The sequence below is a fragment of the Elgaria multicarinata genome, chromosome 6, assembly GCF_023053635.1.
Source record: "Elgaria multicarinata webbii isolate HBS135686 ecotype San Diego chromosome 6, rElgMul1.1.pri, whole genome shotgun sequence".
NCBI lineage: Eukaryota > Metazoa > Chordata > Lepidosauria > Squamata > Anguidae > Elgaria > Elgaria multicarinata.
Genome location: NC_086176.1, coordinates 34,832,087 through 34,855,755, shown reverse-complemented (window position 1 = coordinate 34,855,755; position 23,669 = coordinate 34,832,087). Strand labels below are relative to the sequence as shown.

The following is a 23,669-nucleotide window of genomic DNA, read 5'->3' as shown; positions in this document are numbered from 1 at the left end:
ACATTTAGCACCCACTCTGACAATAATTCACCTCAGCACATATAATTCACAGTGTATTATTTTATATATTGAAATCCTTCACCATTTAACCCCCTTCTCCACATAGTTTGGAGGAAGGTAGTTTTTATCCCTCGCCTCAGGCATATCAAGTGGTGGTGCTTGGCTTGAGTAGGGAGTAGCTGTGGCCTGGTGTTCACAGCCTGTGTCGTGGCAGGTAGTTCTGAGAGAAGGAAGGTAGGGGAAACAACATCTGAACAGACCTTGTGCTTTGGACTTTATTTGATAGCTAGATTCAGATTGAAACTATAGATGTAAGTAGTAAAAAAAAATCTGTATGATTGAAGCAAATTAAAGATTGGTTCAGGTAAGGCAATAAAGGAAATTCCAACCTGTAAAGAGCTGGTGAGGGAACCAAATCTGTCGTTGCCTTGGCACTGTCTAAACATGACAGGAATATTTTTGTCCACTTGGAAGCAGAGTTGGCACACAAAGCATCTTTTCTCCCTCTCCCTCTTTCTAACAAGCACGCAAAGGAAGTGTGAACAAACATGGGCTGGGTGAATCAGTAGTGCTTCTGTCAAATGCTTGCGTTCTCTGATAAGAACTTGCATGATTCTATCCAAGGATCAGCTCTGTTCTAGAATAATTAAAGGCTAAAACAGATGTTTTTAAACAATGTAGCAAAGAAATAGTTAATCAGAGGGAAATTATAGTATACTTAGTGCAAATAAGTTGAGTAGAAGATATCCACATTTTCCCTAATATGAAGGGTAAATAGGAGCATGAGGAATAAAATTACTTAGGTAATTATGAAACAATTAAAATAGTAGTTAACACACATTTAACTATTGTGGAGAGAAGTGGTATATATGATCAGATATACAGTATAATGTCTACAATGTTTTTTCCAACTGATATCAATTTCCTATTACGCACACATCTGGGTACCACTTGAGAGTTCTTATGGTCAAAAGATATCAGGAATAACTGCTAAATTAAAGCTCAGAAAATGTATATGTTCAGGAAAGAATTAAGATAGTCTGCCATTTCATAAGAAGGCAAGCAGATCTCTGTCACTTGACCTAAGAAAAAGAAGCAGCTCAGACAAGTTACTTAAAATATGGGTGAAGTTAGATTGTACATGAAATTGCATTTTGCTTTCCATGGACAGCTTAGCTTTTCGTTTGCATACTGAAAAGAAGCCTCAGATACTCAAGAGAGGATGGAGGTAAAGAGGAAAAGACAGGAGCTGCTTAACTTTTTTTTTAACGTTTCCTGCTATTTATCCGCTCAACATCACTTTCCCCAAGCTGCTTATTTCCCCACAAACAAAAAGATAACGGGCAGCTTACAACCTGCAATTTTGGCATATGGGTGAGATTTGAGCTTTATTTTATTTTATTTTTAAAGGCTGAACGATGCTCAGGGTAAGCCAGCTTGGCAAACATCTGTGCATGTTATTTATAAAGTAATTGCTGAAAAACAGAAACTGTTTCACTTTAGGTACTCCTATGAGGATAGAAGGACACTCCCACAATTGCTACTTTGCTTTGAAAATGAATATAAAAAGGGAACATATTCCAAGATATACTTTTCACTGTATGAACATGCCTGATTTTGTTTTCCAACATAAACAATATTATCTGCAATTACGCATCCTGGCCACCTAGGAAAAGCAAATGGATCGTGTATGTCAGACACTAGATGTTTAATTTGCCAGTATTATTTGCTTTAAATAATTTTATCAAGTAATTCCCAGAATCCTCCTGTATTCTCATATAATTACTTTGTAACTGCATTGTCTTAATTATGTGGTGATTAGCTTTAGCACATTGCAGTGAATTATTTTTACCCAACAAAATCCCACTGAAATTATGTAAGTGCCTATTAATTTTAATGAGAAGTTGCAAGGTGAGAAGTACACAACAAAAGTAGTGTTTGTGTGCCATGCAAGACTTGGGAGCAAACTGTGGTCTTAAAGCAATCCAGGTACAGCAGCTGCTAAAAAAAAAAAGCCAACTGTTCAGATCCAAAATGTCATCTTCATTATGTACTTCATCACTGAATGGGATTTGGTCCGAGAAAGTGCAGCATAGGGCAAAACTAGTTTATAGTCTTTGCAACTGTTTATTGCAGTTATTTTACTACTGTTTCTATTTATATGAATGCAACTATACTGTGTTGTCAGGAGATATAAATGGGTTATGTTAATGGGATGTTCTTGGACACATAGACAAAATCAGGTAAATAGCCTGTATATCAGTAAAATATTAAGTACTTATAAACTTCTAGGAGACAAGACAGTTTTGACATCTGAGCATGCTCCAGCTGGTGAAAACAAGAAAGTATTTATAAGCAGGCAAGGAAAGAGTCTTCTCAGAGATTAATTCATTGCATACTGGGTTGGGGTGGAAATGGGCAAGCAAACAGACAAGGCAAAACAGCAGATGGACTATGGTCCCAATCCAAATCAGTCCCTCTGGTTGCTATTTACATTGGGAAGAAAACTCCCATTGGACTGGGTGCCCTACAGATGCTATTTACTTTTTAAAAATCTTTCATGCAACTATCAAGGGTCCACCTTGGCGATTTAAAGTAAAGTACAGTAACAAAGGAAGAGAGACCAGAGAATCTCCTAGTTATGATCACAATTTGCCTGGGGAATAGTACTGGAATCCTCTGTTTCACCAGCAGTAAGCTCATAAGACCCATGGGATAACAGACAAACACAGACTGTCAAATGCCGGAAAAGAATCCACAGCAGCACAAAACCAGCATAGACAAGTGAGACCCATCACCTCCTAGTTTAATGGAATTTGATAGTTAACTTTGGCTGGATTATGCCCAGCCCTCAGACACATGGCATTTAAGAAAGAACAAGGCATAAAAGTATAGAAATAAGTCTGTACTACTTTTCCTTCTCCCTTAGAATGTGCTGATTGCCAAAAGGATGTCAACACTTCTCCCCAAAGGCATATCCACTTGGTTTTGTGAACTGTTCATTGCCAACAGAAATAGAAAACAATGGCATTTCTGTTGAATATAAGTAACTAGAAGTAAAGTGCTACCTCTGATAAGATTTGTTTCAGAAGTCCTCACCAATATAAACTTATGGCGCTGAGTTATGGTTAAATTAATGTCAAAATTAATTTTATGTTCTACCTAAATACAGAACTATAGAAAACCTAAATTTATTTTTTTATTTCACATTTATAAATGTGGACTCACTTCTGTCTTAGCATGCTTCAAATGCCATGGCAGCAGAGGGACCAAGAGGGATCTTGGTTTGGTCTGCCTGTGATCTTCCAACCCTGGAATCCCTTGAAAAATACCTCTATACCCTGTGGGGTTTTGTACAGCAGAAAAGCACAGCACAGTTGCCTGTATTTGCAGGATTCTGTGATATCCAACCCCCATCTACTTCATGCCTATTTGCAGGATTACAATACTAACTGCCAAGCATTTGCAGTACATTCTCTATGTTGCTTTAATCAAATGCTGGTGAATAACCAACTGGACTTCATTTCAGACAAAGCTACTCACATCTGCTACAACTTTGGCCAATTTATTTATTTATGTATTATTATTGTATTTATACCTTGCCTTTTTCCGTCCAAGAAACCTAAGGTGGCATACATAATCCTCCTCATCTCCATTTTATCCTCACAACAACCTTGTGAGGCAGGCTGGGCTGAGAGTCTGTGACTTGCCCAAAGTCACCCAGTGCGTTTTGATGGCTGAGTGGGGACTAGAACCCAGATCTCCTGACTCCCAGTCCAACACTTTAGCCACTACACCACAGTGGCACCACACTTGGGGATGTACAAGCCTTATATAAAATCAACACAGTGAGAGAACTAAAAAGATGAACTCATAGGAAAGGGCAACTATTACAATATATGATGCATACACTGAAAGCTGGTTAACCATGGATTTAAAAAATAATAATTAAATGAGAACACGGTTGGAAGACTCCAAAATAACCCCAGCCAGATTATCACTGGCTATTTCAAACAGGAACGTTCTGGGAGATCCTCCAACACAAGCTTTGGCAAATTGCCACAATTGTGTGAAGTCCCCTGGATTATTGTGCTCTTCATACACTTTTATTTATTTAAAATATTTATATACCACTCCCCCCCATTCAAAATTTCAGAGCGGTTTACAAGATAAAGTAAAATAAAATCAGAATAAAACACTTTAAAGTAGATTTTAAAAGAAGCAAAATGTACAGTGAACCGTGGCTGGTTATTAAGGAAAGTCTTCCTAGAATAATGACGTTCTCAGGAGGCACCAAAAGGAATACCAATTGGTGCCTGCCTGACCTCCAGAGGCAGGCTGTCACCACCAGTGGGAAGGGGATGAAGGTGGTCAATCGGGGGCGTGAAGGAAGCAGCGGGGCCGCACTGCATACAAATTTTGGATTCACTATTCATGAGCCCCTCTGTAGTAAGGGGACTGAGGGACAAAAAAGCAGGAAAGGAGCAGGGCTACTGGCATCAATGGCAACATGGGCTTTACACTAGTACTTTATTTTAGATTAAAATTAAATGCATCAAGACATCTGTCAAATGAATTGATGTCTACAATTCAAATGCACTGAATTAGAGCAAACCTGTTACGCTCTAATAAAACAAATTTCTTCCTGCATAACATAATATAATACTGGACAGTGTCCAATTGGGCACTAACATAAAAGTAAATTACACTGTACTAGCATAAGTGACCTCTAGCACAACAGCAATCATGTTTGTTGGTGCAACAGTTTTCTCTGCTACTGGTGTTGTGCTAGATGGCACCTATGCCAGCGCAACATAATTTACATTAGTTTTCATGTAGAACTGAATAGTGCCCACTGTTCCTCATTAGTTAACACTATTTGTTTTTTGTATGTTCTATTCAGTTGGCTGTATTCAATGTTAATGTAATTTAAGTCCCATTCATTTCTAAGTAGGACTAACACTGGATACAACCCTTGTGTGTAGAATTCAGTGTACAAGGTAAGTTTTACATGCTCTTGTTAAGGATTAGAAACAAATAGCTTACGTCTCGACATTTAGAAACATTCATTCCAATAAGCTATAGTAATAGTGTTCGATAAATAGCTGCACAAGATGGACATGATTCCCATCTTCTATAAATAAGTTATAACACAATTTTCTAACTCCATAATGAGGTTATGAGACCAATATAAGAAAAATGATTATGGAGGAACATAGCCAAACACTGCTCCTCCCTAAACTGCCTTCATTTCAATGAGACTTGTGGAGAGAAGCAACATTTGGTGGACTACACCTTCTATTGTTATTGTTCTTCATGAAGCACCTGCAAGGGCACTTAGCAAAGATATTATAAGGAGACACACAATATAAAACGACATGGAAGAGACAAAAACAAGCGAGATAAACCGAGTGAATAGAGACAAAGATACACAAACAACAGTATCCATATTTTGAATGATTAAGCTGCAATATATATTATAATTAAAGCTAAAGCTTTAAGAAATGAAAGATCTGGGAGGGCAAAGCGGATAAATGAAAGATGTTTCTAAAGGGAAAGCAAGAGTGACATAACACTGACTGCACAAGCAGGAGCTGAAAGGAGGGAGGGATCTCTTGCTACCAAGCACAAAGTTTGAGCAAGCCAAGTGAACAGTGGGAATCAGTAAAGGAAGGGAAGCATGCATGAAAGAAAGATCTCAATAGTGCAAGAAGCTTCCCTGCTGCTTTAACATTAGAAAGGAATAAATGTAACTTCATATAACGCCAACTGAAAGCACTCGGTTTTGCATACATAAAGCAGCGTTTTCTGAGCCATTCCTCAACCTCAGTCCAATCCATATTTACTCAGCATTAAATTCTACTGTGTTCAATGGGGCTTACTCCAAGGTAAATGTCCTATGCACATTGACCTGGAAGGAAGTCCCATTGAATATAATAGGATTGACATCTAAAGAAACACGCACAGGGACATAATGCAACACACATAGGTGCCTTGTGCCTTTTAGGCCAACATGAAACAAAACCAAAAAGTCTGATTAGCAAAGCATATTATTTTCTTTTGAATACCAACTTACTCTATTTCTGACAAGTAAACCTTTCATCAATTGTACTCTAAACTGGCCCTGGATTTGAACTTGCATTTGCCACCCGACATGCTGTTTAATTATATACTACAAGCAAATGGGTACTTGGTGTTACAGAAAAACTAAAGTAGCTCCAAAATGTAGCAAAGAGGACAGAAAATTTTCCTTTCCTAAAAATTAACAACAAAATTAAATGGATACAATACTAGTCAAATTGGACACTTCGAACTTGCAATTAAGCTTTTTTCAGGTATAGTATATAAATGCTTGATATTAGTATGTTAGCATTCAGTGCCACCTTTTTTCTTTAAATTGAAGGAAATGTGGGCTTTTGAGATTCTTTCAGATGTTGCAAATGAATGCAACAGATATTTATATAGTACATCAGCTTAACAAAGTGTTTTGTTTTTCTCAGTTGTATTCATGTCAAATATACTAAATTAGCTCCAAATTGGTTTGGGCATCAGAATTTTTTTTTAATTCAGAATTTTCCAGAAGAGTCACATTACTGGCGAAATGCAAGAAAAAATTAAGCAGTCCTTTGGACTGTTGGCAACGGATTATGAATTTGCATGTGCACACACACATTTAATTTTAACAGTGAAATGCCTGAAGGAACAAGAGTAAGTGTTTCACAGAAAATCATTATTTGCTGCTTTGGTATCTCCAGCACATGTTTCGCCTGGAAACAAGAGGCTGAGTTCAGACATCACAATAAACTGGTTTATCATGATGGCAATAAGCTTAGCCACCCCCAGACTTGTGCACTCCCCTGTTCCCTCACGCCGTTGGGAGAGGAGCATATCTGAACTTCCACTCTCCTTTTAAATTAACCTCAGCTTGTCCTGTCATCCAAAGTGGCAGGACAAACTTGTGGAAGTGAATTCCATAGTTCGACCATGCACTGGATGAAGAAGTACTTTTTTTATTTGTCCTGAATCTCCCACTAATCAGCTTCACAGGATGACACTGACTTTTAGTATTATTTAGTATTACACCGCTCTGAAATTTTCAATGGGGAGCGGTTTATAAATACTGTAAATAAATTGTAAATAAATATTATGAGAGAGGGAGAAAAATGTCTCCTTAACCACTTACTCCACACCATACATTATTTTGTACACCTCTATTATGTATTCCCTAATTTGCCTCTTTTCTAAGCTAAACAATCCCAACTGTTATAACATTTCCTCATAGGGGAGTTACTCCAGCCCCTTGATCATTTTAGTTGCACTTTTCCCAATTTTACAATATCCTTTTTTAGGTATGGTGACCTTAACGTTGCACCAGAAACATAACAAAGGATGCACAAGTCACTAATTGATCTGCTATTTCTGCTTCTTCGAAATATAGGAAGGCAATTCAATACTGACAATCTGCTTACCTGTTTCATCTGCTAATTTTTTACTGCTGCCTGACTTTAGTATTATTATAGCTTAGAGTTTATAACTAAGAGTAATATTGCTTATTTTATGATTGTATTGATTATTGCTTTATTCTATTCTCTGAGTATGCAAGTAGAAGAGAGGAGAGGGGCATGAAAAAAATATTATTTGGACCTACCTCAGTCACTTGACTATACACTGTATAAGATAACAAGTTGAAATGGATTATTTATGTAATTGAGAAAAATACTCTTTATCTGGAGTGGAGATACTAGAGAAAGAGTTTTTCCTCATCATGTTTTAGTTCAGTGCAATGCCAGCATTCAGCACATACCACAAAAGCATACAAGTTACTCTATTGTGGTATGTGATATGCACAGAATCAATGGAGTGGGTGGCCTACAGCTAAATTTTCTGAAGTTTACAATATTCACAGAAAAATAAAAAACTCTCAATCAAAATACATTTCCCCACAAGACTTCTCCCACAGTTCCCCCTTGGAATGATGAGATGATGATGAAGATCAGAATTTATATAGCAGATCTCAAGCATTCAAAGCACTTAATATAAATGAGAACAGCAATTCTTACAACAGCCCTGTAAGAGACATCAGTATGAACCCCATTTTATGGGCGGGGAGCTGAGAGAACAGTGGCTTGCCTAGAGACACCTCATGAGTTTGTGGGGAGGATAAGAATTAAGGCTCAGGTGAGATCTGAAATAGAGATTTCCAGTCCTCATAACTCAGCCACTATAATAACTCTGAAATTGTTTTTTGCACTAACTATAGTGGCGTAATAGAAACTACTTAAAACCACAAGCACTTAACTCAGAATTGTCCAATAGCTAAAATAGTATCCCTTGGGTGCTGCTCTAGTTACTATGCAGACCTTCATTATACAGTTATCTATTGTTTTCCTGCATCCAATATGCACACAATTTTGTTCTAAAGCTTCTAGTATGTCTAAATGATATATATCAAACAATATAAAGTTTTACTCCTTGATAGTTTTGACATTTCTAGAGACTATAGTTCATTCAAAAGAAACTGTTTAAGCTTACTGTATTTTACGAGTCCATTAGCATGTTTCAGTTATAAAAATGAACCTATAAAATTCCTAGGGAGTTGCATTTAGTAAATTACAGTCAATGCTGAAATATGTCAATACCAGTCAATTACCTCAAGAAGCAAGAATGAATGAATGGGAAACCTTGTCCTATTTATAACTGAACTATAATTGATACACCTACAAAGATTACACTATGTGTGATAAATGTCAGAGTTCCCTAAATCATACAAAGAGAAACCTTAAGTATAAGGTTTCTATTTCAGACTTTTTCAGACTTTCACAGCTGTAGCTGAAAAATTAAAGGATTTGACCTTAAAAACAGGGCTTAAAATTTCTAATTAGGGAGACCAGAGCTGCATACTTAAGGGCAGAATTAGTTCAAAAAAGAGTGTGTTTTCAGTGGCAGGTATCTGCACCATATCCTAATGCTCTTTGTATTGCCATAATTTATAGTACATTGAATGGGCAATGTTACAATATAAATGCACCATGGATTTAAACCTCATGGATACAAGATCTGACTGTAAATTGAAATCATGGCTTTTAACTGGCTAAATTCACCAATTATTGTATATGCTGCCCATCATATGAAACATCTCAACAATGCAGTGCATAGTGTTTGGGCAGTATTAGAATATCTGTTTTACTCCACTATTTCTTCACCATTTAATCTAATCTGTTATTATTTCTAATTACTTCAAGAGTCTTTTCCTGCAGTTCCATCATTTTGGAAGAATTTGTCCTCACATTAATTGAAAGTGAATTTAAACTGGAGTGATAATGGTAGTGTATTTTAGGTCAGCTGAATGAAATACAGTTGGATACAGTAGCAAGAACACCAACACCTTTCACAGCTGTGAATATGCCTTTAAAACATCTGCCTTAAAGCAGATGGTACCTTGAAATATTCTCCATTAATACAAACATGGCTAATTAGGAGAGGTTTGTGAAAAACATGTTTCCTCACACATAGAAATCCTTTTCTATGATTCCAAGTTGTTGTTGTTGTTTTGTAAAGCACTATCTCATTCCGAAGTCAGAAAACCTGAAAGTAACATAAAATATTTTTTTCTAATTCCACTAAGTTCTCTCGCACTGAAGTCAAGCAGACTGGAACTGGAAGCCATCACTGGCATAGCGTATGTCACAGAAAGCCAACTGTTGCCTATTCAGGGATGCTTCCGATCTCATCCACTTTGGCAAGAACCATTTGACTGTGTTCAGACAAAACAACAGTCAACAGTGGGGTAATAATCAACTTGATAATTGTTTATCTAGGGAGCACTCCCCATGCAACATGATAATAATCAACTGTGCTGTGGATTAGGATCAGCATTGGGTTGACTATTAGCTCATGCTGAGTTGACTCACTCATGCCCCGCCTTATCTTCCCCCTCAGTCCTCCCGCTAGTATCCCATCAGCCATTGCTGCCAGAAATCTATCCTGCTGTCTGGACTAGTGCACTCTTGCCTTGAGACTCTGTGTCTGATAAAATAACCAATGGTGGCCAAGGAAATAATAGTCTTCCACACGACATGATAACCAACAGTGGTTCAGATAGCCAAACCTGCACAGTGTTGGTTATTTGTGCAAAATAACCAACTGCTCGTTAAAAAACTCCAGCCAGACAATTTGATAACCCAAGGTAAGTTAAATAACCAACAGTCAATTATTTAAACCACCATTGGTTATCGTGCTGTCTGAACCCAGTCTTTATATATAACAAAACTAGGAAGAATTATATAAGATAGATCTGTGCAAATGGACCTCCAGAGTGACCTGGAATACTTATATCTGAAGTAGATACAGATATATGCCTTTCAACTATACAAGAAATCTTAGGATTTTGAAACACAATGTGGAAAGTGAGTTTATGTCGTTAAATTGCAAAGGAAGAAGAATCCTGTGGTATAGAGACAAGGAGGTGATCTAAATGCAGCTACACAGAACATAAATGATGTAATTGTTTTAGAACAACTAATATTCTGTAAATACAGATAAAAGGATCTTCCCATTTCTAAGACATGTCTCTCAACTTACTTTTTACTTATTTCGGGTAGTCATTTAAATAATGTTTAGGCCACCTTATAGGGCAATGCCTTTTGTAGGTAGCTTACAAACATAATAAAACCACAGTTTCAATAAATATAGTATAAATCCCAAATTGCAAACAAAAATGTCAAAAGCCAACAAGCAGTAACTACAACCTTTTAAATCATTGTTCAGTCACAGAAATCTGTTAAATCTCAAGCCCAATCAAATATGGAATAGTAGGTAGAAGAAGCACAAAGAGGCTAAACTGTAAATTAACTTCAACTGTGAAGCCTTTTTATTGTTAACTAATACTTTTAGAATCTTTCTGTGGATCAAAAGATGATTTTCAAGTAAAGAATTTGATGTAAATGAGAGAGAGAGAGAGAAGCAAGCAGCTAGGATAGTTTTCCTTTAATTTGTTGCCCTGTAAAATGGCTAGAGGGATCTGTTTGGAGATATTTTACTACCAGACATATGTAAAATGGCACTGCACAATGATGGCTTTCTCAAGAGGCAGCTGGACAACCATCTGTCAGGGATGCTTTAGGGTGGATTCCTGCATTGAGCAGGGGGTTGGACTCGATGGCCTTGTAGGCCCCTTCCAACTCTGCTATTCTATGATTCTATGATTCTAACTTTCAAACAGAATTTGGGGGAAAGGGGGATATCTAAAGCCATAAAAAACTCACTAAAGCAAGGTTTAGCAAAAAGCCATAAAAGCACACAGCACAACTAGGAATGACTGGACATCAACTTTAGTTATATTTCCACAATTGAATGAAGGTCATGCTAAGATCAAAGCGGGGAAAGCAGCAAGTAGGGCTGTACCAGGCTCTTTCTTATCCAGAGGATAGACAAACCCTTTCAACTTTCTGGATGCCAGAAGGCAATGTTGTGCTCTACGTTAATCCAGAAAACGACGGAACTAGCTATCACTGCCATCAGCTCGCCACAGTGCCAAGCAAAACTTGTAAGAAAATACTACACTGGAAAGAGAGAGATAAAGAGTCTGCAAATATGACTGTAGTAATTCCTGTTCACAACCAAGGAAGAAGCCTCTTTTCCATACTACAATGAAGTGTGAACTTGTCAAAAAAACTACTAGCACAAGAAACTAGCAGTTAATTTCAAAACTCAAAGATTGCAAATAAATACCAGCTTCATCGTACCAGTTTGCATGAGTATTCCAAATATCTATTACTTTTGTAAACCACCCAGAGAGCTTCAGCTATGGGGCGGTATATAAATGCAATTAGTAAATAAATAAATATAAATAAATACCACGTGAGTGGTCCATAATAATGTAACAACCAATTTCTATAGCATGTTCAGCAGGCAGCTATTATTCTTTATGTTTGCGTTGCTAATAATTGCCTTGGTTCCCCACAAAGGAGGCAACATGGGGCAGACAAACTACTAATAGCACCCATAAAGCTCTGTTTATGCACTATATTTCTGTCATTGTCATTGTTGCACATTGTCAACATTCTGTCATTGTTGCCTGTGTCTTCAGAATAATAAGCCATTTACAAATGAGAAACAAGAGGTTGTGAGATAAACAACTTTACACCTAGCAAATCCATGGTTCAGCTCATTTGAACCCAAAGCCATAGATCAGCACTACATCCCTGAACAGCAACCACTTTCATAAAACAAGGTGTGCATTCCAGCCTTCTCCTAGCAAGCTCACCCACGGAGTTCTTCAGCCATGCAATTTTCGCACCCAAGTACTGGCCAGGTGAAGATGTTGCTAGATTCAGAGATGAAATTGAATCATGTGCCTTCAGACCATTTTTGGACTCAGAAGAGAAAATCTTTTGTTTACGTATCAAAGGGAATGCTGAAGTTGCAGGGTCATTACTCTCTCCTCCAAAACGTACTATAAAGTATTGATGTGTAAGTAGAAAACCAGAAAATTACAGGACATCAAAGGCAAATACACAGAAAAGTAGGCCAGTGTTTTAGCCAATCAATTGACAGCTTCTCTTTAAATCATCATTGAGCTGGACAATCAAGTTTCCTGGATTGCAGCCATATGCCTTTGTACTACCGTAGCAGCCTAGTTGGCAGTCAAAGAGATTTAAAAAGCATCTCTACCTATAAAGGGGAAAGTATGTGTGTACGACGAATGTCTGGAAATCTTTACCCACTTTCCAGATGAGTTAGAAACTTGAAATTTGGCATGCTGATAGGTCTGGTTGTACAATGTACCAGAAAAATCTAAAAACACAGAATTTGGGGGTTTAAGTATTTTTAAAAGAATTTAATAAAAAACAAGTTTTACTCCAACTCCCAGCATGCCTTGGACAGAACTCCCAGCATGCCTTGAGCAGGAGGCCAGATTTACTGGCCTCTGGCAGCCATTGTGAGTGCATAGATGGGTTGCCACTGCGTGTCTTTCACAACCCTGACTTCTAAGGTTGGACTCGAGCAGTCAACCAAATTCCACATAAAAGGAAACAACCCACATAAATGGGCTGCATCCATTTGCAGTGCCTCCTCCCACCCTCTGTGTGGTTTTAAAAATCATAACTAGATACAACAGTGTGACTTTGAGGGGCCAAACTTGCTCAAAGGCAACTCCATCCTGATATTGCTATTTTCTCGGAATCTGGGGGAATCAAACGCACAGCCTTCGCCCTTAAGAGGCCCAGAAACAGACCCAATGAAGGGGGGAAGTGCCCGGCCCAGCCTTGGCCCTTCAGTACAGGCTCCTGATGGAGCACTTGGTGGGTGAGAAGCGCAGGCCAAGGCAGTCCCAGTAGGATTGGCTGGAGCTGGACTCGTCCACTGACAGCTACTTACCTCCCCTCCTTGGTGATGCTACTCCTTGAGGGGCAGCATCGGCAACAAAAGGATGTCTCAGAGGACATGGGTACCTGCCGGCTGCCAAAGGCATGCTGGAAGGTATAGTATTGGTATGTAGAGTGGCTGATTTTAAATAAAGCATGGGTTAGCAAACCAGGTCACTACGTGCAAACCTGATTACCATCTCTCAATCCTAATACCGCTCCCAACTTTCATGACCTCTCACTAACGGTTTTATTCTCCTTGTACCTGACTTTCTCCAACTGCCACTAACCCCACCTACTATTCCATTCTAGCCTCAGCTATCAACCATTCCTAATTAAATTAAATTTGTTTCTTTTCCTCCTCTCTCACCCTCATGACAACTCCGCAAGATAGGCTGGTGCTAGGCCTGTGAGGTAACTTTAAAATGAATTAAATTCTTTTCTTTTTCTCTCTCTTTCTCACCCCCGATGCAAGCCAGGGCTGCCTTAAAGCCGCCGCTCTCCATGGCCTGCTCAACTCACAGGCCTAGCACTGGCCTATTACTTTATGACGATTACCTCGCAGACATATATCTTAGGGGGCCGGAGCAACGCTGGGTATATCAGCTAGTAGACTTATAAATGAAACAGCTGAAATGCCTGCCAGGCCTCTTTAATCAATCCAATAAATGCTACACACTCAATACTTTTTAAAACAACAACAAGAAGTTGCTGATTAATTCATTATATGGAAATAAAGGGGAAGTTTAAGGGGGAAATTATTACACTTAACTTCCCACATGCACACAATACCACATCACATTTCTAACAGCTCATCTTTGCCTCAGGTGATCAGAACAAAAAGATATATGATAATTTTTATCAAGACAATTTCCTTCTTGTCAGACATATTCACAGCTGCAAACAAAGATTGTATTAAATGTTTCCTTGGTATTATTTAAGATTTCCAAGTAATTATTATTTAAAGAAATTATAACCGACTCTTCAATAAAATTCCTAGGGCAGTTTACAAAATTTATATACAATTTCCTGCATCCTGTCATACATTTTTTTAAACAGAGGATTCATGTCTAAAACTTGTATCCATATTCATGTCCACTAGCAAATGAGAGCCAGGCAGCAATTCTTTCAGTAAATAATACAGTTGAAAATCCCATTGAACACAACTGGACTTACTTTCACATAAAGGTGCGTAGGATCACACTGTTAAACTTGTATTCTCCATAAATATGATTTTTATTATTATTTGGTACTAAGGCTGTTTTGCAACATTAAAGGTTTCAGTGAACTACAAATGGCTGTTTAAGTGAACAACTCTGTAACGGTTTCAAACTCTTCAGATAAGTATTTAGTCTCTTTTTCTCTTCTTTTTTAATTTTGAGACTAAGTTGCAAGAGTAAGTATGCATTATTGAAAAGATTATTATTTCCAAAAATCCATTTAATATATAGTCCTCAAATAGGGGACATATCAGATATTAAACTGATAAGAACAGATACTACACTTGATCTTAGCCAAAAGGCCAAGAAGCCTTTCATGGGTACCTTCTAATAAAAACCTTTTTAGTATCTTTTTGTATTTTACTTCTTTGCATTGTAGAGTTTTTGTGGGCTTAAAGCTGATATGACCATGATGGTTGAAACAACAAATAAACAAACAAGATTATTGGTGTAGAACTTGGAAATGTGCATTCAAATCTAAATCATGCTTTGACCCTGTTTAGACAACATGCTAAGCCATGGTGGATAAGCATTTTGAGCTAAACTTTATGGCTTAGAGTGTCGTGTGAACCATTCCTAACCATGGTGGCTACATAACCACAGTTTAAACACACTCACTTACCATTTGCTGCAAAGGGGTTAGTGGCCTAACCATGGCTTAGCATGTTGTCTGAACAGGCTCACTGACTGGCCTGAGTTCCCCAATATTCTCCCAGCCAGTTTCCACACCTATTAAATTGGAATGGTAATTACCTATGTTAAAGCATTCTTAAGTAGAGAAATGTATGATATTTATCTATGCCTCAAATACTAGCAATGTGTCAGAGCAACAAGAAGGAATTTCATCACAGTTTCTGGTTACGTGGGGGAGAGACCGTAGCTCAGTGGGAGAGCACATGCTTTGCACGCAGAAGATCCTGACTTCAGTCACCAGCATCTCCAAGTAGGCAGGAAAAACTCCTGCTTGAAACCCCTGAGAGCTGCTGCCTATCTGTGTCAACAATACTGGGATAGATAGGCCAAGGGTCTGACTTAGTATAAGGCAACTTCCTCTGTTCCTATGTTAACATGTAAAAACAGGGCCACAATTTTCTACAATAAAAACAAGCCGAAAAATAAAATAAAAACTCTTTCAGATATTTAAGTGGAGTTGGTCTGCACTCTACTTTGGCCAGTGCCACCACCACCCCACCCTGCATTTAAAATCAATCCCTTCATTTTGCGCTCACGAGTGACCTGCAAATAGAGATGGCTAAATGCTACATCAATTCAATACAAAACAAAGAAAATGCCAAGGACACTGGAACCAAATGCCAAAATGCTGACATTAAAAGATGCTTATTGAAATTTCCAGATTCTGAAAAACATTCTAGTTTAAATTAATTGTGCAAAAGCTTTTGGCAAACTGGCCTGTTTTGAAAATGGGCAAAAGCATCCTTGATCAAAGGCATTAACAGGCAATCAGCGGGAAAGAAGTAGACTTTGAACTTCCATCAAAGTACAAGAAGTGAATTACATGACTACATCTGTGAGCCAAGAACTGCATCTTGTCATGTTATGCAAGAGATCCAGCATACTTTTATACTGACAGAATACAACAGAAACCTCAGATGGCGCATCACACATATAGTTTGGTGCACAAGTAAATAGTAATGCAGTTTGCACCCCTGACTTAAAACAGCCACAGATACACATCTTTGTAATGGGGAAAATTGTCCTTTGACCACAAGTGCATTTGGTAAAGCTTGTCCAGTGTTACTAGATACTTTTCAATTTGTACAGCCTGAGGATGTGGACAGGAATCCTTGGAGTGGTAAGAGCCACCACATTTATGCTAGATCCTTGCCCTTCCTGGCTCATGAAAATAGCCAGAGGGGGACTGGCCGAGTGGGTAAGTGGAGTGGTTAATGCCTTCTTCTGCCAAGGCAGGATTCCCTCCTTGAACCCCAATGTATTAGACAATTACCGGCTAGTCTCCAACATTCCATTTCTGGACAAACTATTGGAGTGTGTAGTGACCTTCCAACTCCAGGGATTCCTGGATGAGACAGATTATCTAGATTCATTTCAATCTGGCTTCAGACCTGTTTATGCTTTCATCGCCTTGGTGGATGACCTACACCGGGAACTGGACAGGAGAAGTGTGTCCCTGTTGGTTCTGCTGTACCTCTCAGTGGTGTTCAATACCATTGAGCATGGTATCCTTCTGGGCCGCCTCACTGGGATGGGACTTGGAGGCACTGTTTTATAGTGGCTCCATCCCTTCCTGGAGGGATGGACCCAGAAGGTGGTGCAGGGGGACTTCTGTTTGCCTCCTTGGCTTTGGTCTGTGGAGTCCCTCAGGGTTCCGTTTTATTCCCCATGCTATTAACAAATACATGAAACCATTTGGAGAAGTTATCCAGAGTTTTGGGGTGCAGTGCCACCAGTACACTGATGACACCCAACCCTATTTTTCCTTTTCATCTGATTCCAAGGAAGCTATTTCAATGCTAAACCAGTGTCTGTTGGCAGTAATGGACTGGATGAGGACAAACAAATTGAAGCTTAATCAAGATAAGTCAGAGGTGCTCCTGGTCAGTCGAAAGGCAGATCAGGGAATAGGGATTCAGCTTGTGCTGGATGGGGTTACACTCCCCCTGACGACACAGGTTCGCAGCTTGGGTGTACTCCTCGATTCATGCCCAAGTTTTAGCAGTGACCAGGAGTGCATTTGCACAGTTCAAGCTAGTGTGCCAGCTGCACCTGTTCCTAGAGATATATAATATAATATATAAAGCATATATAATCATCCTACTCTCCATTTTATCCTCACAACAACAACCCTGTTGGGCTGAGAGTCTGTGACCTGCCCAAAGTCACCCAGTGAGCTTCCATGGTCAAGTGGAAACTAGAACCCAGATTTCCTGACTCCCAGTCCAATACTCTAGCCACTACACCACACTGGCTCTCATTCATTAAGAATGAAGAGCAAAAGGATAAGACATTGACATGATTAGCATATAACATTAACCCATGGTTTATTTAACTGATGGGTTGTTGAATTTTGGGTCGTCGTGATGTGTGAATGCAGCTGCACTAATAAACCATCGTTTGTTAACCACAAACAACCCAGAAAGAGAATATATGGTTTGTTGTTGAGTTGTGAACTATGGGTCATTTAACCTATGGGGCATTATGTATGAACCCAGAACCATAGGTTGTTCATGGCTTGTTTCACTAGGCTACAGAAAAGGCTGATAAGAGTGGTAGAAAAAAACCAGACACTCTACATTCCAATACTATATCATCACAAAGGTTTTTGGGATACAGTGAGAGAATGGGCAAAGGAGGAAACAAACAAACAGGGACTGAGAAAACAAACCATGGTTTGTTCAACTGTCTGCTAGACAAACCTTGGGTAGGGCAACAAATGATGGGTTAAATAACCATGGGTTAGTGTTATGTGCAAACAAAATCATTATGACTGAGGACCAGGAAAACAATAACTACTTGTTTTATTTCTAGGTCCTCTCCATAGATTGTGCATTTGTTGTGTTATTAAAATATACTTAGCAACTCTATGCATGCAATGGAATTTCTGGATTGGGCCCTTAAGTGAACCTATTTGCTTATGTTGTATGCATTTTTTCAGTGCTTGGCTCTTAAAAACTGGAATCAAAGTGTTGTGAAAATGACTTTCCAGTAACGTATTTGTTTTCCTTAATATGGTGTGTCAGATTATCAAAGTGCTTTATTTCCAATAACCTCAAAGTCACAACATATTATCTGATTGATTTACAGATCTTATTTACTGTACCCAAGAGTGATATCATTAATTATTCTCTTTTGTCAATTCAGATGAATTGATTTGTTTTTCATAGCTGAAACGGAAGATCCAGCAACAACTCAAATCCCCTGTGCTAGGACCTAATATCTTTAAAATGAGATTTTAAAACAGGAATTTTGAACTTAGATGGGAGCTAGATGATTTACTGCCTTATTTCCTTTAACCTTCTCTTTTCAGGAATGTAGACTGAACACAAAGATGAACCAGAGAATACAAAATAATTATAGGAGTTACAGGATTTTGTTGTTTTAGTGATATTTTGAATGAAAGGGAGCTGATTTTTGTTTAGTTTGGGTAAAGCTTTAAGTCACCAATGACTCAGATTGCTAATGCATCAAAAACAACACAGAAAGATGCTGAATGTATTCAAATCATTTTGTCCGATTTGTACATCAATACTCAAATCTTAAGTACTAATGAGGGTCTGGATAGCATCTTACTGAAATCAGTATGCTGAACTTCAAAACTCAAGTACTATACCTTCACTGCGCATCCTCAATTGTCCCCCACTTTGACTAGCCATGTCACTACAGTCCATGAAGGCAAGTTCTCAGGAAAAGATCTGGTGATCACTTGAATTTCTGTATTGTTAACTCCCTCAATGAGCTATTTGACTGTGAATGGTAAGCGAATCATCCAATAATTATTTGAATGCAAGGAAAAAAGGATGGATTTAGAGGGAAATTTGGCACTAATTTGGAGGGTGGGTGGGATTGGCTCAGTTGCAGTTCTGACAAACAAAATTTCATATAGCACAAGCTCTACATAAATGTTTTTTTTATCATTGTCTTGTTCATCTGATCTACATTTTGAAAATAAGAATCTCACTTTCTGTGCACATACTATGTCTAGCATGTGGCTTCTAGGCATTGTACAAATAAATAGTAAACAGCCTCCAACAACAATACATTGTTTCTGGAAGAATTTTGATAGTAGTTTGTAAACATTTGCAGTCCATTAGAAGTTTTGTCCTTTAATTAATGATTCCAGTGGTCTTCTTACTCTTGTCTGACTTTCTTGTTGCTATGTTTGACAAAAACCTCCTGAGGTTGCATGTCTTCTACTTTGTTCACACATTCTCCCTCTCCACCAGATTTAATAGCCAGTTGAAAAAACACAGCAAACAAAACATGAGTTGTGAGTCTATCATGGATTTATTAAACATCTCTCTCAGTGTTTGTAACATCCCACAAACATACCCAAATGCTGCATCAAAGGAAGCTAAGCTCTTGGCCATTTGGATAGTCAGCCATCTTTAAACTCATTTTTAGAGCAGGAAGTGCTCCTTAATCTTGACATTTGGTAAAATGTTCTTCATAGCATACCCATTTGAAAGACTGAATGATTATTAATATAATGCCTTCCAAGCTATTTTCATTATTTTTTCTCATGAAATTTTATTTTCTTTCAAACTAAAGTTAAAATAAAGGCAACAAAAAGAAGAACATAATCATCATAATAAATCTAGATCACTAAACAAACAAAGGTATTCACTAATCATAATTATTAGTCTACAACCGATATGCTTATGGATCATCTACAGTAAAACTGCTTATGTGGGAACTCAATTCCTAATGGAAGAATAAAAATGCAATTTATACAATATATAAAAGGAGTGTGTACAAGTGTATGTTATTTTGTGTGTATGTATTAGTCAGAAAAATATATAGGCGACTGTACTTGGATCAAAAGTTTAAAGAGCTTCAACATAGCACACGTCCATTGTATAATTAAAAGTCCAAAATTCTTTTCAGAAGACAGAGACAAGTATATGCAGGGTATTCGGCGTGTGTGTGTATGAGAGAGAGAACTTTAACATTACATCCATTTCTGACTCCTTAAGTTTCACATGTCAGTGCATATTGTAGTGCTATGATTTTATTGTAAAAGCACAAAGCAGCAGAAGGGTTTGTGGTTTTATAGGAAGAGTACAATATTAGGACAGATTGAGGAGGAGACAGGCCCCTATTAAAGCCCCTTCAATAAAATGCTTCCTATACACAGCTTCCTTTACTCTCCTTTGAGGAGAAAGAAAGCAAAACAATTTGCATTTACAGCTTAGTTCCTCTGCTCCTTTAACTTTTTCTTTTCTCTTTTTATGGCGGATATAAATGGCACCAAATTGTCAACTCTCATATAAGTTGTACGCTACCTATACAAATAGGCCCATTTCTGACAAGCCATAAAACAATTACTGCCGAAATTCCTATAACCTCCTTTGATATCCCAGCTTGCCTACAAGGCTTCAAAGCCATCCTCTTTTACTAGTCTTGGAATACTGCTAAATAGCTGGGGGTGCGGGGAGGACACATAAATGGATGCAGAGGGAAAAGGCATTTTTCTTTTCCTTTTTTTAGAGTGCCCAAAGTTTAGGAAAGAAAACCCCCAATTAACCTGTACATACCAGAAATAACATATGAAGCAGTATTTTTTAAAAAGTATCTTTCTTTCTTTTTTGCAACTATATATAACCATTTTACTACCCAAGAGTATTAGCCACCATTTCTGGTCATGCAGTCCACAAGCTTTTTACGCTACAGCATTCATATCTGCTTGAGGGAGCAATTGCGGCATTTAAGGATTTCTGCTTGGGCTCCCTTGGAGTGTTCACACACAACTCTAAAACATGGTTTAGCACTAAATGCACAAGCAGAAAAGAGCCTGGTGAAGCCTCTGCCTGGTCATAACCCCTCCCCTGCTGCTCCCACATGACCGAGAGAAGGAATAAATTAGAATTCATTTTCACTTTAGCCGATTCCTAGCTTGTCATTTTATGTGAACCAGGAATCATGGTTCAAAAGAAATGCTGATCAATTGCTAAACAAGACAACAACAAACCTTCGAGTTTTGCTGGCTTAACAAGCTAGACTTTCTTTTGTTTATATTACATTACAAGTTTATATTACATGAAGATATCAGTTTGAACTAAGCAATTCTAAAGAACACTTGATAGAAACTGATGTTTCTCCTAATAAAATTATTAAATTAATTATTAAAAATCTATTTTATCCAACCTGCTGCATGATCCACACTAAAAGAAATTGATAGAGCAAAAAATCATAACATAAATAGAATGCTGAAATGTTGTTTGTCTTTAAACAAACAACTACTAACCAACAAACAATTGGATAAAACCGACAGTAACAATAAGAAAGCACAATTAAATACTCAATACAAAAGTAATTCAACATAACAAATATACTGTAAACACAATATACACATCGTCATCATACTGGGGGGAAAATACCCTCGAGGATGAAGTGTCTTCTGAAGATTCAGAGTGTCTTCACATTTGTTAGATAGTTTTAGGAAATATCCCATTTGTTTAAAGAGTCAAAAGTTCTCTCTCGGTACACCAATGTACCGAAGCCATTGGTCAAACATAAGGTAACTGTTTACATCCCATCACATATAAAAGTATAAATAAAAAAGCTCTTTCGGATTTTGCTTCCCAATGCCTCCATTTAAAGCCATACTCCAAATATGCAACAAGCCCCAAATATACAGGATTGTAGCCCTCTGAAAATTTTGCATTATAAAAAGTAAAAGTGAGTATACTTTCTAAAAAAAAATCTGTGGTGACAAAAAATGGTAAAGGATTTTTTACCATTTGTGGTTTTATACCAATGAAGAAATAACAGCCCAGACCTAAGGCATGCCAGTTGATATGGCTGATTGTTTTCCTTGTTCTTACTGGTTATTTTTACTCATCAATAATTCTTCCATACTTCGCTTCGCTGCTCTTTACACTGTCCTGTGTCAATTTCCTATTCACTCTGTTACTTATGAAGTACCCTTTTAGATGTCCTCTCAGCTATACAGGACCAGCAATTTGTGAGCACCTCCCAGACACTACCAGCTTGTAGAAAAAATAAGGGTGAAATCCTATGAATGTTTAGACTGAAAAAAGTCCTACAAGTCCCAGCATCCTCCAGTCAGCATGCCTAGCTGGGGAATGCTGGGAGTTGTAGGACGTTCTGTCTAAACATGTATAGGATTGCTCCCTAAATGATCCAACCACTTGAGTGAATCTTTCTGATAGCAGGGAACCTACGCACAAACCTATATAGTTGGGTCACATAGAACTTCTCTCAGCTGTGTACTTGTAACCTAAAACTGTAACCTTTCTGTTGCATGTTTGACAGTTTCCACTGCAGAAGTGCTTCAAAATTTCTTGCTAACCTTTAAAGTGTAAATCTACTTTAAAACAATCTTGTCTGGAAGTATTTTCCTGTTACTGTGACATATAACATCTAAAAATGACAGAAACAACAGAAAAATACTTCCCTCATTTTTCTCTGGAACATACTGATGACCTCATTTTTCACAGTCAGTCTTCCCTATTTCCTTTCTCTCACATGGTAGTGTATTAGGTTAGAGAAATATTTTATAAGCTTATATAAAATCTAGGTGTCTTTTTAGCGTCATGTACAGTTGTCCAAATATATTTTTCTTGTTTCTAATATTAATTCATTCAAAATCACATGGGGATACCATTTTCATTTGAAGTTTTACTTTTGCTAAATAGTTTTTCAAAGTTTCAGTTGTCTAAGAGAAGCTATATACTCTAATCTGTATTTATTCTTTTTAAGCAGTGAAAGGTTAAAACAGCATAAAATGAAAGCTAAATAAAACCAAAACAGCCAGGTTATATCCAAATGTTCAGCAAGTATTTTTGTCAATATTTTCTGTCTGATGATGTGAAATTAATTTCAAAACTGAAAATGTCCTGGAATAGAGTTGTGAAGGTCTGGAGGAGGTGGAAACAGAAAAAAATCAGGGAGAAAACAGATTCCCCCCCCCCCATTGTCCTACCCCAGGACTATTTTTGCTTTTCCTCCGACAAATTTAAAAAACTGAACAGCTTTGGATTTTGAAATACTTTATTTTAGAATGATGAATAAAATATTAAGGTATGCTGATACCCAGCCTTTACACCCCACAAATGATTTCATAAACTATATAATAATAAGACCTTTATAAAAGGACTACAGATGTAAAATTCAGGCTTGGGTTTATAGAACTCACTGCCACAGTTTTTAGTGAAGTTCTCAATTAGACCCCACCACTAAGAAATGCTGCCTCAGCTATAAAACCTTTCAACTGCTTCTACTAGAACAAATCCTCTCAACCTAAAAGAAACTTAATAGCCTACTTTCTATCTCTAGTCTGGGAAATGTTCAATGAACTTTGGGCACAATCCAAACAAAGTTCTGAATCCCATTAGTTTAGTTGAGAGGTGCCAGGCGGGCT

At 37.8% G+C, this 23,669-nt stretch overlaps 1 protein-coding gene and 1 pseudogene across 2 annotated transcripts in view; both read right to left on the bottom strand.

Annotated features, from left to right (window-relative positions):
- Positions 1–23,669, bottom strand: part of MLLT3 (MLLT3 super elongation complex subunit) — a 142,556-nt gene that overhangs the window by 101,728 nt on the left and 17,159 nt on the right. The gene's annotated exons all lie outside the window — the stretch shown is intronic.
- LOC134400974 (U2 spliceosomal RNA) lies at positions 14,782–14,901 on the bottom strand (annotated as a pseudogene).